Below are 14,331 nucleotides of genomic sequence, written 5' to 3' on the forward strand. Positions count from 1 at the left end.
GACCAGAATTGCACGCCTAACTAAGTGTGGCCTAACTAAGGTTCTGTACAGCTGCAGCATGACTTGCCAATTTTTATACTCAATTGTCATTGTTCTTGAAGTGACAGCAAAATAACTCAGGCCACAGTTCTAAGTTTAACTATGTTTTCAAATATATCTGAATTGTCTTGATACAAGTTGATCCAAATTTTAAATTCACCCCCAATTGTACAGATTTGGATAACATTAGCTCCTTATGGAGCTATATTGTGGCGTTCAATCATTGACAAAAACATTTATTTCAACAATCATCCTCTTACAATGAATAGATTGTCTTGTACTACAGAAGTATTTCTAATTCATCTGAACTCTGCCTCACCGATTCTTCTACACTCAAAGTGACCCATAAATGGCCAGGGCCATCCAGAATTAAATCATGTTCCAGAATCTCAAGGACAAGGTACACAATGGGGATAAATGATTATGATTATGATTCACCATACCTTTCTGATATGTTTGAGGCCTGTCAACTTGGTGTAGTTCCTGAGGAATCATGATAAGTTTGTCAGTCCCAAAGGTACTGACCCAAATAGGTGTGAATCTGCCCAGCTCTGACAGCTTATCTCTTGCAAAACTACAACAACTGGTCCCATGCATACTGTACTGATCTATGGAAAAGATCACAGAAGACCCATTGAATGATTGATGGAGAAATTCTGGCCAGCAATCCAGAACACACAACACTAGTAATCTCCTGTACCAAAGCAAAATACTGTGGATTCACATGCCGGCTGGTTTTGAAAATGTGATGTAAGTCACCAAGTCTAGATTCTAATTCTGTTGCAAGTTAAGGTATTTATTGAAAAACTAACAATTGAATAGCATGAACATAGAAACAGGAGTCAACCATTCAACCTCTCGAGCCAGTTCTAGATCTTGGATGATCTGTACTTCAATTCCATTTACATATCTTTGCACCATATTCCTTGATACCCTATCCTAACACAAATCTATCAATCAAAGTCTTGAAAATAAGAACATACGACTGAGATATGGAGTGTTCAAGACATTCAATTGATCCCGGTAGTTCAGTATTAGAATATTTTACAAATACTTATATTTTCCACTCATTATTATACATATTTTTCTCTACTTCAACTTTTCCATGCTGTTCACAATTCATTGACCAAAAAAATGAAACAGGCCCAGGTCTTGATTCTGGATGCTCTTGATCTGGTCTCCAAGAGATGCACTTGACAAGAACAGTTTGACTCCTCCCTCTGGGAACAGATCTCATCTTTTCTCATTAACTGGCTGAGGTCAGGAACTCACCTTATGCTGAATAATGGGGATAAACCTGATATCTATTCCTAACCTGGTACAGTCCATAACTGCAAATGAGTCAGAAACGTTGGAGTAAATGCTTGGAAAGGTAAACTATCCAACCTTTATGGGGCTGAGTATCAGCATTACACTATAAGTAAGAGAATATTTCACAGGTTGAAGAACAATCACTTTGATTTCTGTTCAAACCTGGTCAAACCAATATACTGAATGTACAGTTTTTTGTCAGACAACTTTAAGAAGGGACCATTTTAAGAGCAGATCACCTTAAGAGCTGTAAGTGAAGATCACCAGAGGAATTGATGTCACAGCACACATGACCAGTTAGTTGTGAGTGAAGCCCAACAGAATGAGATGTGTTTAGATGTGCTTGTGCAGTAACTGTTTGTATATATATGTTCTAGTTAAGTTATAACAAAAACCCACATTTTCTTCAGATATTACTTGTAATCCTGTGAATCTTATAATAGTTCACATAACAAAAGGATCAAGTAATATTACAGAGTTAACAACAACACCAGAATAGAAAATCTGGACAAATACTGGCAGGAAAACGGAAAAGTGTAACCCAATGGAAGAATGTACAGCCACTGAGTTAGAATGGCCTATAAATTGAATCACACAGCACCTGTTTTTCCTATGTTGTGTCATGTAAATGAATACTAATAAGGGCAGATTGTCCATCAGGGTGTAAAACTCACATTGCAGATTAGCTGCTCACTGCTTGATTTATCAGATCTATCAATTGCAATGGGAATGGAAATTGTGTAGTTTCTATAATGGGCAGCTGATCTGCAAAGCCAGTTATACAGCCTGGCGGTAAGTTGAAAGTCTAACCCACATTGTGTAACTAATGCTTCTGTAGCTTATTCCCTGTACATGGTCTGATAGCTTTGCACTTATCTGCATTGAAGAACAGCTTCCACATGTCATTAGACAACTGACAATCATGGGTTTGAGCATTCACCAGCCAGATGGCAGGTTTATGGAGTTCTTCTCATGTGGCATGTCCAGTAGCACAGCCCACCATAAAATATGCAACTACATTGCCACCACTCTCCTCACCCAGCACATTTGTGGGGTTTCAGCAGTAACATACGTGTCAGTCGGCAGCCTATTCAAGGTGGGCACGGATTATTAGTATTAGGGACTCATTCCAGGATCCATCACTTCACGTCTCACGGGTTCCTCATTATCAATATGACAGGCATTTGCCTTCACACAGGCAGACACTCTACTTGATTCAGTAACTTTATCTAACATCAATACTCCACACTAAGGCCACATTAATCAGACTGAAAGGCTGACCTCAACTTGGAAGTTTCTTCAGCCCCAAGGTCTACAGCACAATCTGCAAATATTTTCTACATCTGCTGCCAAATTTTCAACTATCAAAAGACAAGAATGCTAATATCTCCAATTAGGGAAAATTCAAGCGAAAAAAAAGAAAATGCAGTGGGGAAAGCACTCAATCAAAATTGCAGACATCAGGGAAAAATAATGCCGAATCTCGTCAATATCTCTTTTTATAGTCCACTGCTAATGCAATACTGATTTAATGTTTCGACAAACTGAATTTTAAACAGCATGGAAACAGGCCATTCAGCCCATCATTTCTCTGCCAGCCCATTGCTCGAGCAATCCAAAATGAATCTCATTGCCCTGCTATTTATCTATAGCGCTACATCTTCCTCTACTTCAACAATTATCAAATTTTCTTTCAATAGGGAAGGCAGTTGCATAGTGGTAATGTCACTGGATTAGTAATTGGGTACAGACATGGGTTCAAATCCCACCATGCCAGATGATAAAATTTGAAATCAATCAATAAATCTGAAATTAAAAGCTAGTCTAATGGTGGCCATGAAACTATTGCCAATTGTTGTAAAAACCCATCTGGTTCACTAATGTCCTTCAGGGAAGGAAATCTGCTGTCCTTACCTGGTCTGGCCTACATGTGACTCCAGACCCAGAACAATGTGGTTGACTCTTAAGTGCCCTCTGAAATGGCCTAACAAGCCACTTAGTTGTTTCAAACTGATATGAAGTCTAATGAAAGGAATAAAACCGGATGGACCACTGTCCGGCATCAACCTCGGCACTGGAAACAACAACTGTGAGCCCATCCCTGTTGACCCTGCAAAGTCCTCCTCACTAACATCTGGGGGCTTGTGCCAAAATTGGGAGAGCTGTCCCACAGACTAGTCAAGCAACAACCTGACATAGTCATATTCAAGGAGTCATCACCATCCCTGAGTATGTCCTATTCCACTGACAAGAAAGACTCACCAGAGGTGGTGACACATTGGTATACAGTCATGAGGGAGCTGCCCTGGGAGCCCTCAATATTGGCTCTGGACCCCATGAGGTCTCATGGCATCAGGTCAAACATGGGCAAGGAAACCTCTTGCTGATTACCACCTACCCCAACCCCCCAACCACCCCCACCTCCCAGCTGATGAATCAGTGCTTCTCTATGTTGAACACCAATTGGAAGAAGCACTGAGGGTTGCAAGGACACAGAATGCACTCTGGGTGGGGAACTTCAATGTCCATCACGAAGAGTGGCTCGGTAGCAGCACCACTGACTGAGCTGGCCGAGTCCTAAAGGACATAACTGCTAGACTGTGTCTGCGGCATGTGGTGAGGAAACCAACAAGAGAGAAAAAACCTACTTGACCTCGTCCTCACCAATCTACCTGTCGCAGATATATCTGTCCATGGCAGTATTGGTAGGAGTGACCAAATTTGGTTCAATGAACAGTACAGGGGGGCATGCCAGGAGCAGCACCAGGCATGCTAAAAATGAGGTGTCAGCCTAGTGAAGCTACAACACAGGACTACTTGCATGCCAAACAACGGAAGCAGCATGCGATAGGGCTAAGTAATCCCACAACCAACGGATCAGATCTAAACTATGTAGTCCTGCCACATCCAGTCATGAATGGTAGTGGACAATTAAACAACTAACAGGAGGAGCAGGCTCCAGAAATATCCAGAAAGCCATCGTGTTAGGAGAGACTTGAGTTACTGGGGCCATTTTCACTGGAGTTGAGATGGAAAACAGAAATTTTAGAAAAACTTTTTTAAATTATGAAGGACTTTGATGGAGGGAATGGGGAAAGATTTTATCTTCTGATTGGGAAATCAACGATTGTCTATTGAAAATTTCACAATGAATGAGGAGAGAAATCAGAAATTTCTTTATGCAGAGTTTTTGGAGCAGCATTTTTTTCAATTGTTCATGGGATGTGGGCATCGCTGGCTCGGTCAACATTTATTGCCCATCTCTAATTGCCCTTGAGAAGGTGGTGGTCAGCTGCCTTCTTGAACTACTGCTGTCGTTGGGGTGCAGGTAGACAAACAGTGCTGTTAGGAAGGGAGTTCCAGGATTTTGACCCAGCGACAGTGAAGTACAGCAATATACTTCTAAGTCAGGAGGCTTCATGGCTTGGGTGGTGTTCTCATGCGTGTGCTGCCCTTGTCCTTCTAGGTGGTAGAGGTCACAGGTTTGGAAGGTGCTGTCAAAGGAAGCTGCAGTGCATCTTGTAGATGGTACACACTGCTGCCACTGTGTTTTGCTGGTGGAAGGAATTAATTTTTTAAGGTTGTGAATGGGGTGCTAATCAAGCGGCTGCTTTGTCCTGGATGGTGTCAAGCTTCTTGAGTGTTGGAGCTGCACCCATCCAGGCAAGTGGAGAGCATTCCATCACACTCCTGACTTGTGTCTTGTAGATGGTGGACGGACTTTGGGGAGCCAGGAGGTGAGTTACTCGGTGCTGGATTCCTCGCCTCTAACCTGCTCTTACAGCCACAATATTTATGTGGCTGGTCCAGTTCAATTTCTGATCAATGGTAACCTCCAGGATGTTGATAGTGGGGGATTCAGCGATGGTAATGCCATTGAACATCAAGGGATGATGGTTAAATTCTCCCTTGTTTGCGATGGTCATTGCCTGGCACTTGTGTGGCACAAATGTTACTTGCCACTTATCAGTCCATGCCTGGATGTTGTCCAGGTCTTGCTGCATCGGGACACAGGCTGCATCAGTATCTGAAGAATCACAAATGGTACTGAACATTGTGTGATCATTAGGGGACATCCCCACTTCTGAGCTTATGATGGAGTGAAGGTCATTGGTGAAGCAGCTGAAGATGATTGGGCCTAGGACATTACCCTGAGGAACTACTGCAGCGGTATCCTGGGGCTGAGATGATTGGCCTCCAACAACCACAACCATCTTCCTTTGTGCTAGGTATGACGCCAACCACTAGAGAGTTTTCCCCCTGATTCCCATTGGCATCAATTTTGCTAGGACTCCTTGATGCTACACTCAGTCAAATGCTGCCTTGATGTCAAGGGCAGTCACTCTCACCTCACCTCTAAAATTCTTTTATCTATGTTTGTAATGAGGTCAGGAGCCGAGTGGCCCTGGCGGAACCCAAACTGAGCATCAGTGAGCAGGTTATTGCTGAATAAGTGCAGCTTGATTGCACCGTCAATGACATCTCCCATCACTTTGCTAATGATTGAGAGTAGATTGATGGGGCGATAATTGGTTGGAATGGATTTCCCCTGCTTTTTATGGACAGGACATACTGGGGCAATTTTCCACATTGTTGAATAGATGCCAGCACAGTAGCTGTACTGGAACAGCTTGACAAAGGGCATGGCTATTTCTGGAGCACTGTACTCCAGTCAGGATTTTGTCAGAGCCTATTTGCTGTATCCAGTGCATTCAGCCATTTATTGATATCCCATAGAGTAAATCAAATGGTTTGAAGACTGGCATCTCTGAAGTTGAAGACCTCAGGAAGAGACTGAGATGGCCACCAAACAGTAGTAGTAGTGTGGGGCATGGTATTAATCAGAAGATTAGAGAAGCATCTAACATGGGTAATACAGTAATCATGGGTGACTTCAATCTGCATATAGACTGGATAAACCTAATGAGCAGTAACGCTGTGGAAGACACGTTTCTTGAGTGTGTTAGGGATGGTTTTCTAGAGCAGTATGTTGAGGAACCGACTAGAGAACAGGCTATTTTAGATCTAGTATTATCTAGTAATGAGAAATAGTTAATTAGTAATCTTGTTGTAAAAGAACCTTTAGGGCTGAGTGAACATAATATGATAAAACTTTGCATTATGTTTGAAAGTGAGGTAGTTCAATCTGAAGCCAGGGTGTTAAATGTGAACAAAGGAAATTATGAAGGTAGGAGGGGCAAATTGGCTGAGGTGGGTTGGGAAAATACATTAAAAGCTATGACAGTGCAATGAATAGTCTTTAAAGAATTATTACAGAGTTTACAGCAACTGTACATTCCTTCAAGGCACAAAAACCCCAGAAGAAAAGGCAGTCAACCGTGGCTAACAAAGAAAGTTAAAGATTGTATAAGATTAAAAGAAAAGGTCTATAAATTTGTCAGAAATAGTAGTAAACCTGAGGATTGGGAGGATGTTAGAATACAGCAAAGGAGGACCAAGAAACAGATAAAGAAAGGGAGAATAGAATATGAATGTAAACTAACAAAATATATAAAAACAGACTGTAAAAGCTTCTACAGGTATGTAAAAAGGAAACATTTGGCTAAAACAAATTTGGGTCCATTACAGCAGAGTCAGGAGAATTTATAATGGGGAATAGAGAAATGGCAGAGAAGCTAGATGATTACTTTGCATCTGTGATCACTGAAGAAGATACAAGAAATCTCCCAGAATTAGAGATCCGAGGGAATAGAGAGAATGAGGAACTGAAGGAAATTAGTATTAGTAAGAAGGTTGTATTGGAGAAATTAATGGGGCCAAAGGTTGATAAGTCCCCAGATTGTTGAAAGAGGTAGCTATGGAGATAATGGATGCATTGGGGATCATCTTCCAAAATTCTATAGATTCTGGAACGGTTCAAGCAGATTGGACGGTAGCAAATGTCACACCACTATTTAAGAAGGGAGGGAGAGAGAAAACAGGGAACTACAGACCTGTTATCCTTACATCTGTAGTGGGGAAAATCTGATTGGGCATCGTAAACATGGATTTATGAATGGGAAGTCATGTTTGACGAGCCTGTTGGAGTTTTTTGAGAATGTTACTGACAGCATTGATAAAGGGCAGTCGATGGATGTAGTATACTTGGATTTTCGGAAGGCTTTTGATAAAGTCCCCCACAGGAGGTTGGTTAGCAAAATTAAAGCACATGGGATAGGAGATAATATACTGGCATGGATTAAGGATTGGTTAACAGACAGAAAACAGAGACGAGGAATAATGGGTCATTCTCACATTGGTAGGCTTAAAGTAGTGGGATACCATAAGGATCAGTACTTGGACCCCAACTATTCACAATATATATCAATGATTTGGATGTGGGGACCAAATGTAATATTTCCAAGTTTGCGGATGGCACAAAACTAGGTGGGAATATATTGTGAGGCAGATGCAAAGCAGCTTCAAGGGGATTTGGACAGACTTTGTGAGTAGGCAAAAACATGGCAGATGGAATATAATTTGGAAAAATGTGAGGTTATCCACTTTGGTAGGAGGAACAGATGTGCAGACTATTTCTTAAATGGTAAAAGATTAGAAAGTGTAGATGTACAAAGGGACCAGGGTGTCCTCATCAATAAGTCACTGAAACCTAACATGCAGGTGCAGCAAGCAATTAAGAAGGCTAATGGTATGTTATCCTTTATTGCAAGAGGATTTGAGTAGTGAAGTCTTCTTTCAATTGTATAGAACCCTTTGTTAGACTGCACCTGGAGTACTGTGTGCAGGTTTGGTCCTCTTAGCTTAGGAAGGATATTGCCATAGAGCGAGTGCAACGAAGGTTCGCCAGGCTTGTTCTCGGGAAGGCAGGACTGTCCTATGAAGAGAGATTGGGGAAACTAGGCCTGTATTCTCCAGAATTTCAAAGAATGAGAGGTGATCTCATTGAAACCTACAAAATACTTAAGGGGATAGACAGGTTAGATGCAAGCAAGATGTTTCCCTTGGTTGGGGGAGTCTAGAACCAGGCGACACAATTTCAAAATAAGGGAGAAGTCACTTAGGACAGAGATGAGGAGAAATTTCTTTGCTCAAAGGGTTGTGCATCTTTGGAATTCTCTACCCCAGAGGACTGTGGAAGCGGAGCCATTGAGTATGTTTAAAGCAGAGATTGACAGATTTCTAAATATAAATGACATAAAAGGATATGGGGTTAGTATGGGAAAAAGGCATTGAAGTGTGTGATCAGCCATGATCATATTGAATGGCAGAGCAGGTTCAATGGGCTGAATGGCCTACTCCTTTTCCTATGATCCTATGATCATCCACTCGTCACTTCTGGCTGATGATGGTTGCAAACACTTAAGCCTTGTCTTTTGCACTGACATGCTGGGCACCCCCATAATTGATAATGGGAATGTTTGTGGAGCCTCCTCCACTTAGTTGTTTAATTGTCCACCATCATTCACGGCAGGGCTGCGGAGCTTTGATCTGATCCATTGATTGTGTGATCGCTTAGCTCTATCACATCATGCTATTTCTGCTATTGAGCATGCATGTAGCCCTGTGTTACAACTTCACCACATTGTTTCCTCATTTTTAGGATGCCTGGTGCTGCTCCTGGCATACTCTCCTGCACTCCTCGCTGTACAAACTTTGGGTTTTTATGACAATCTGGTTGTTCCACAGTCACCATTAATCTGGCTTGATGGTAATGGTATAGTGAGGGATGTGCTGGGTCATGAGGTTACAGATTGTGGTTGAATGCAATTCTGCTGCTGCTGAAGGCCCAGAGCACCTCATGGGTGCCCAGTCTGGAGCAGCTAGATCTGTTCTGAATCGATCCCATTTAGTATAGTGGTAATTAATGCCACATAAGACGATGGAAAGTATCTCACAATGACTGTGCCATGGTCACTCCTATCAATGCTGGCATGCACAGATGCACCTGCGACAGGTATATTGGTGAGGGTGAAGCCAAGTAGGTTTTTCCCTCTTGTTGGTTCTCTCATCACCTGCTGTCGGCCCAGTCTAGCAGCTTCAGGACTCGGCAGCTCAGTCAGTAGTGGGGCTCCCAAGCCACGCTTGGTGATGGGCAATGAAGTCCCCCAACCAGAGTACATTCTGTGCTCTTGCTGCCCTCAGTGCTTTTTCCAATTGGTGTTCAACATGGAGGAGTACTGATTCATCAGCTCAGGTAGAGCAGAGATAGCAATCAGCAGGAGGTTTCTTGCCCATGTTTGACCTGATGCCATGAGACCTCATGGTGTCCGGAGTCAATATTGAGGACTCCCAAGGCCACTCCCTGCTGACCGTATATCACTGTGCCATCACCTCTAGTGGGTCTGTCCTGTGAGTGGACATACCCAGGGATGGTGATGGAGGAGTCTGTTACATTGGCTGTAAGGCATGACTATGTCAAGCTGTTAATTAACTAATCTGTAGGATAGCTCTTCCAATCTTAGCACGTCCCTAAATGGTGGTGAGGTGGACTTTGCAGGGTCGACTGGGTATGGGTCTGCCTTAGTCATTTCCAGCATGTAGGTCAATGCTGGGTGGTTTGTCTGGTTTTATTCTTCTTCAACTCTTTTGTAGTGGTTTGATACAACTGAATGTCTTGTTAGGTATTTCAGAGGACAGTTAAGAAACAATTACATTGCTGTGGGTCTGGAGGTACATGTAAGGATGGCAGATTTCCTTGAATCAGATGGGTTTTTATGACAATCTGGTAGTTCCACAGTTACCACTAATCTGACAAGCTTTTTATTCCAGATTTATTAATTGAATTTAAATTCTACCAGCTGCCATGGTGGAATTTGAACTCATGTCTCTAGAACATCAGACTGGGCTTATGGATTACTAGTCCAGTAACATTACCTCTATACTTCCGTTCCTGTTCTAGCTTCCCAATCCTGGTATCATTCTGGTGAATCTATGCAGTATGCTTACTGTATCCTTTCTATAATGGGTGCTGAAAATGGCACATAGTACTCTAACTGTAGCCTATCCATTGGCTTATATAAATTTATCATAATTTCTTTCCTCCTGTACATCCACTTTCTCCAACTCTTTGTTTTCTGTCAACCAACTTTCTATCCAAACATTTCCTCTGACACCATCTTCCTGATTTTTAATAAACCTCCTTTGAGACACTGTGTCGAACAACTTTTAGGCACTTTGAATTCTGCTCATTGTTTTCAGAACCAATTCCTTTTCCTTTAATAATTGATTCCATAGCCTCCTCTCATTCACCTACATTCTTATTACCACTGTCATTTGTAAAAACTGACACAAGCTATTTATTTGATATCTCCACCTTTCCTTCATTCTCCACAATTATGTTGCTCATGCACCAGTCCATTATCAGAGATTGCTGTAAAGGCAGTCAGGGAACTCCGATATTAATAAGATAAAGGCTGATTTTCTTTATTCCTTCCCCCTTCCAAAAAAGCTACTCTTTTGGGGAGGTGTAGCTAATACTGAGGAAGACTGTGACAACACACACCAAGATGTTAATAAACTTGCAGAATGGCCATGTATATGGCAAATGAATTTTAATACAGATTAATGTGAGGTTCTGTATTTTGATTGGAAAAATAAGGAAGCCACAGTCTGTAGAAAATAAGAGTCCAAATCGAATAGAGGAGCAAAGGGATCTAGGGGCAAATATTCATAAATCATTAAAAAGTACTAAAGTAGATTAACAGGGCACTGTGGTTCATTTCTAGAGGAATAATATTGAAAAGGAAAGCCAGCATGGATTTCTTAAGTGAAAATCATGTTTAATTACCTTGCTAAAGTTTTTTGAGGAGGTAACAGAGAGGGTTGATGAGGTCAATGCTGCTGATGTGGTGTACATGGACTTGCAAAAGGCATTTGATACAGTGCCACACAACAGACTTGTGAGCAAACGTGTAGCTCATGGAATAAAAGGGACGGTAGCAACATGGATATAAAATCGGCTGAGTGACAGGAAACAAAGAGTAGTGGTTAATGGATGTTTTTCAGGTTGGAGGAAGGTTTGTAATTGAATTCCCCGAGGATCAGTGTCGGGACCCTTGCTTTTCCTGATCTATATTAATAACCTAGACCTTGATGTACAGGGCACAATTTCAAAGTTTGCAGTTGGTATGAAACTTGGAAGCATTGTGAACTGTGAGGAGAGTGTAGAACTTCAAAAGGACATAGTTGGCAGAATGGGCAGACAGGTGGCAGATGAAGTTCAATGCAGAGAAATGTGAAGTGATTCATTTTGATAGGAAGAACATGGAGAGACAATATAGAATAAAGGGTACAATTCTAAAGGGGGTGCAGGAGCAGAGGGACCTGGGGTATATGTGTATAAGTCATTGAAGGTGGCAGGATAAGGTAAGAGCATGGTTAATAAAGCATAGAGTATCCTGGGCTTTATTAATAGGAGCATAGAGTACAGGAGCAAGGAAGTTATGTTGAACTTGAAAAAGACACTAGTTCAGCCTCAGCTGGAGTATTGCGTCCAATTCTGGGTGCCGCACTTGAGGAAAGACGTGAGGCCATTGGAAAGGGTATAGAAAAATTCACGAGAATGGTTCTAGGGATGAAGAATTTCAGTTATGAAGATAGATTGGAGAAGTTAGGACTTTTTTTCCTTGGAGAAGAGAAGCTGAGAGGTGATTTGAAAGAGGTATTCAAAATCATGAGGTGTCTGGACAGAGTAGATAGAGAAAAACTGTCCCCACTTGTGAAAGGATCGAGAACAAGAGGGGACAGATTTAAAGTATTTGGTAAGAGAAGGAAAAGTGACATGAGGAAAAACTTTTTCACGCAGTGAGTGGTTAAGGTCTGGAATGCGCTGCCTGAGAACATGATGGAGGCAGGTTCAATCGAAGCATTCAAAAGGGAATCAGACAGTTAGATGAAAAGGAAGAATGTGCAGGGTTATGGGGAGAAGGCAGGGGAATGCAGGGGAAGTTGCTCTTACAGAGAGCTGTTGCGGACACGATGGGCCGAATGGCCTCCTTCTGTGCTGCAATGATTCTGTGATTCTGTGAAAAGCAGAGGATGTTTTTTTTTATTCATTCATGGGATGTGAGTGACGCTGGCCAGGCCAGCATTTATTGCCCATCCCTAATTGCCCTTGAGAAGGTGGTGGTGAGCTGCTTTCTTGAACTGCTGCAGTCCATGTGGGGTAGGTACACCCACAGTGCTGTTAGGAAGGGAGTTCCAGGTTTTTGACCCAGCGACAGTGAAGGAACGGTGATATAGTTCCAAGTCAGGATGGTGTGTGACTTGGAGGGGAACTTGCAGGTGGTGGTGTTCCCATGTATTTGCTGCCCTTGTCCTTCTAGTTGGTAGAGGTCGCGGGTTTGGAAGGTGCTGTCTAAGGAGCCTTGGTGCATTGCTGCAGTGCATCTTGTAGATGGTACACACTGCTGCCACTGTGCGTCAGTGGTGGAGGGAGTGAATGTTTGCAGATGGGGTGCCAATCAAGCGGGCTGCTTTGTCCTGGATGGTGTCGAGCTTCTTGAGTGTTGTTGGAGCTGCACCCATCCAGGCAAGTGAAGAGTATTCCATCGCACTCCTGACTTGTGCCTTGTAGATGGTGGACAGGTTTTGGGGAGTCAGGAGGTGAGTTACTCGCCTCAGACTTCCTAGCCGATGACCTGCTCTTGTAGCCACGGTATTTATATGGCTACTCCAGTTCAGTTTCTGGTCAATGGTAACCCCTACGATGTTGATAGTGGGGGATTCAGTGATGGTAATGCTGTTGAATGTCAAGGGGAGATGGTTAGATTCTCTGTTGTTGGAGATGGTCATTGCCTGGCACTTGTGTGGCGTGAATGTTACTTGCCACTTATCAGCCCATGCCTGGATATTGTCCAGGTCTTGCTGCATTTCTACACGGACTGCTTCAGTATCTGAGGAGTCACGAATGGTGCTGAACATTGTGCAATCATCCGCGATCATCCCCACTTCTGACCTTATGATTGAAGGAAGGTCATTGATGAAGCAGCTGAAGATGGTTGGGCCTAGGACACTACTCTGAGGAACTCCTGCAGTGATGACCTGGAGCTCAGATGATTGACCTCCACCAACCACAACCATCTTCCTTTGCACTAGGTATGACTCCAGCCAGCGGAGGGTTTTCCCCCTGATTCCCATTGTCCTCAGTTTTGCTAGGGCTCCTTGATGCCATACTCGGTCAAATGCTGCCTTGATGTCAAGGGCAGTCACTCTCACCTCACCTCTTGAGTTCAGCCCTTTTGTCCATGTTTGAAACGAGTCTGTAATGAGGTCAGAAGCAGAGTGGCCCTGGCGGAACCCAAACAGAGCGTCACTGAGCAGGTTATTGCTAAGCAAGTGCTGCTTGATGGCACTGTTGATGACACCTTCCATCATTTTAATGATGATAGAGAGTAGGCTGATGGGGCGGTAAATGGCCAGGTTGGATTTGTCCTGATTTTTGTATACAGGACATACCTGGGCAATTTTCCACATTGCAGGGTAGATGCCAGTGTTGTAGCTGTACTGGAAGAGCTTGGCTAGGGGCGCGGCAAGTTCTGGAGCACAGGTCTTCAGTACTATTGCCAGAATATTGTCAGGGCCGATAGCTTTTGCAGTGTCCAGTGCCTTCAGTCGTTTCATGATACCACATGGAGCAAATCGAATTGGCTGAAGTCTGGCAAATGTGATGCTAGGGACTTCAGGAGGAGGCCGAGATGGATCATCAACCCGGCACTTCTGGCTGAAGATTGTTGCACATGCTTCAGCCTTATCTTTCGCACTGATGTGCTGGGCTCCCCCATCATTGAGGATGGTGATATTTGTGGAGCCACCTCCACCAGTTAATTGTTTAATTGTCCACCACCATTCACGGCTGGATGTGGCAGGACTGCAGAGCTTAGATCTGATCCGTTGGTTATGGGATCGCTTAGCTCTGTCTATCGCATGCTGCTTACGCAGTTTGGCACGCAGATAGTCCTGTGTTGTAGCTTCACCAGGTTGACACCTCATTTTGAAGTATGCCTGGTGCTGCTCCTGGCA

The sequence above is a fragment of the Heterodontus francisci genome, chromosome 16 (genome assembly GCF_036365525.1).
Source record: "Heterodontus francisci isolate sHetFra1 chromosome 16, sHetFra1.hap1, whole genome shotgun sequence".
Taxonomy (NCBI): Eukaryota; Metazoa; Chordata; class Chondrichthyes; order Heterodontiformes; family Heterodontidae; genus Heterodontus; species Heterodontus francisci.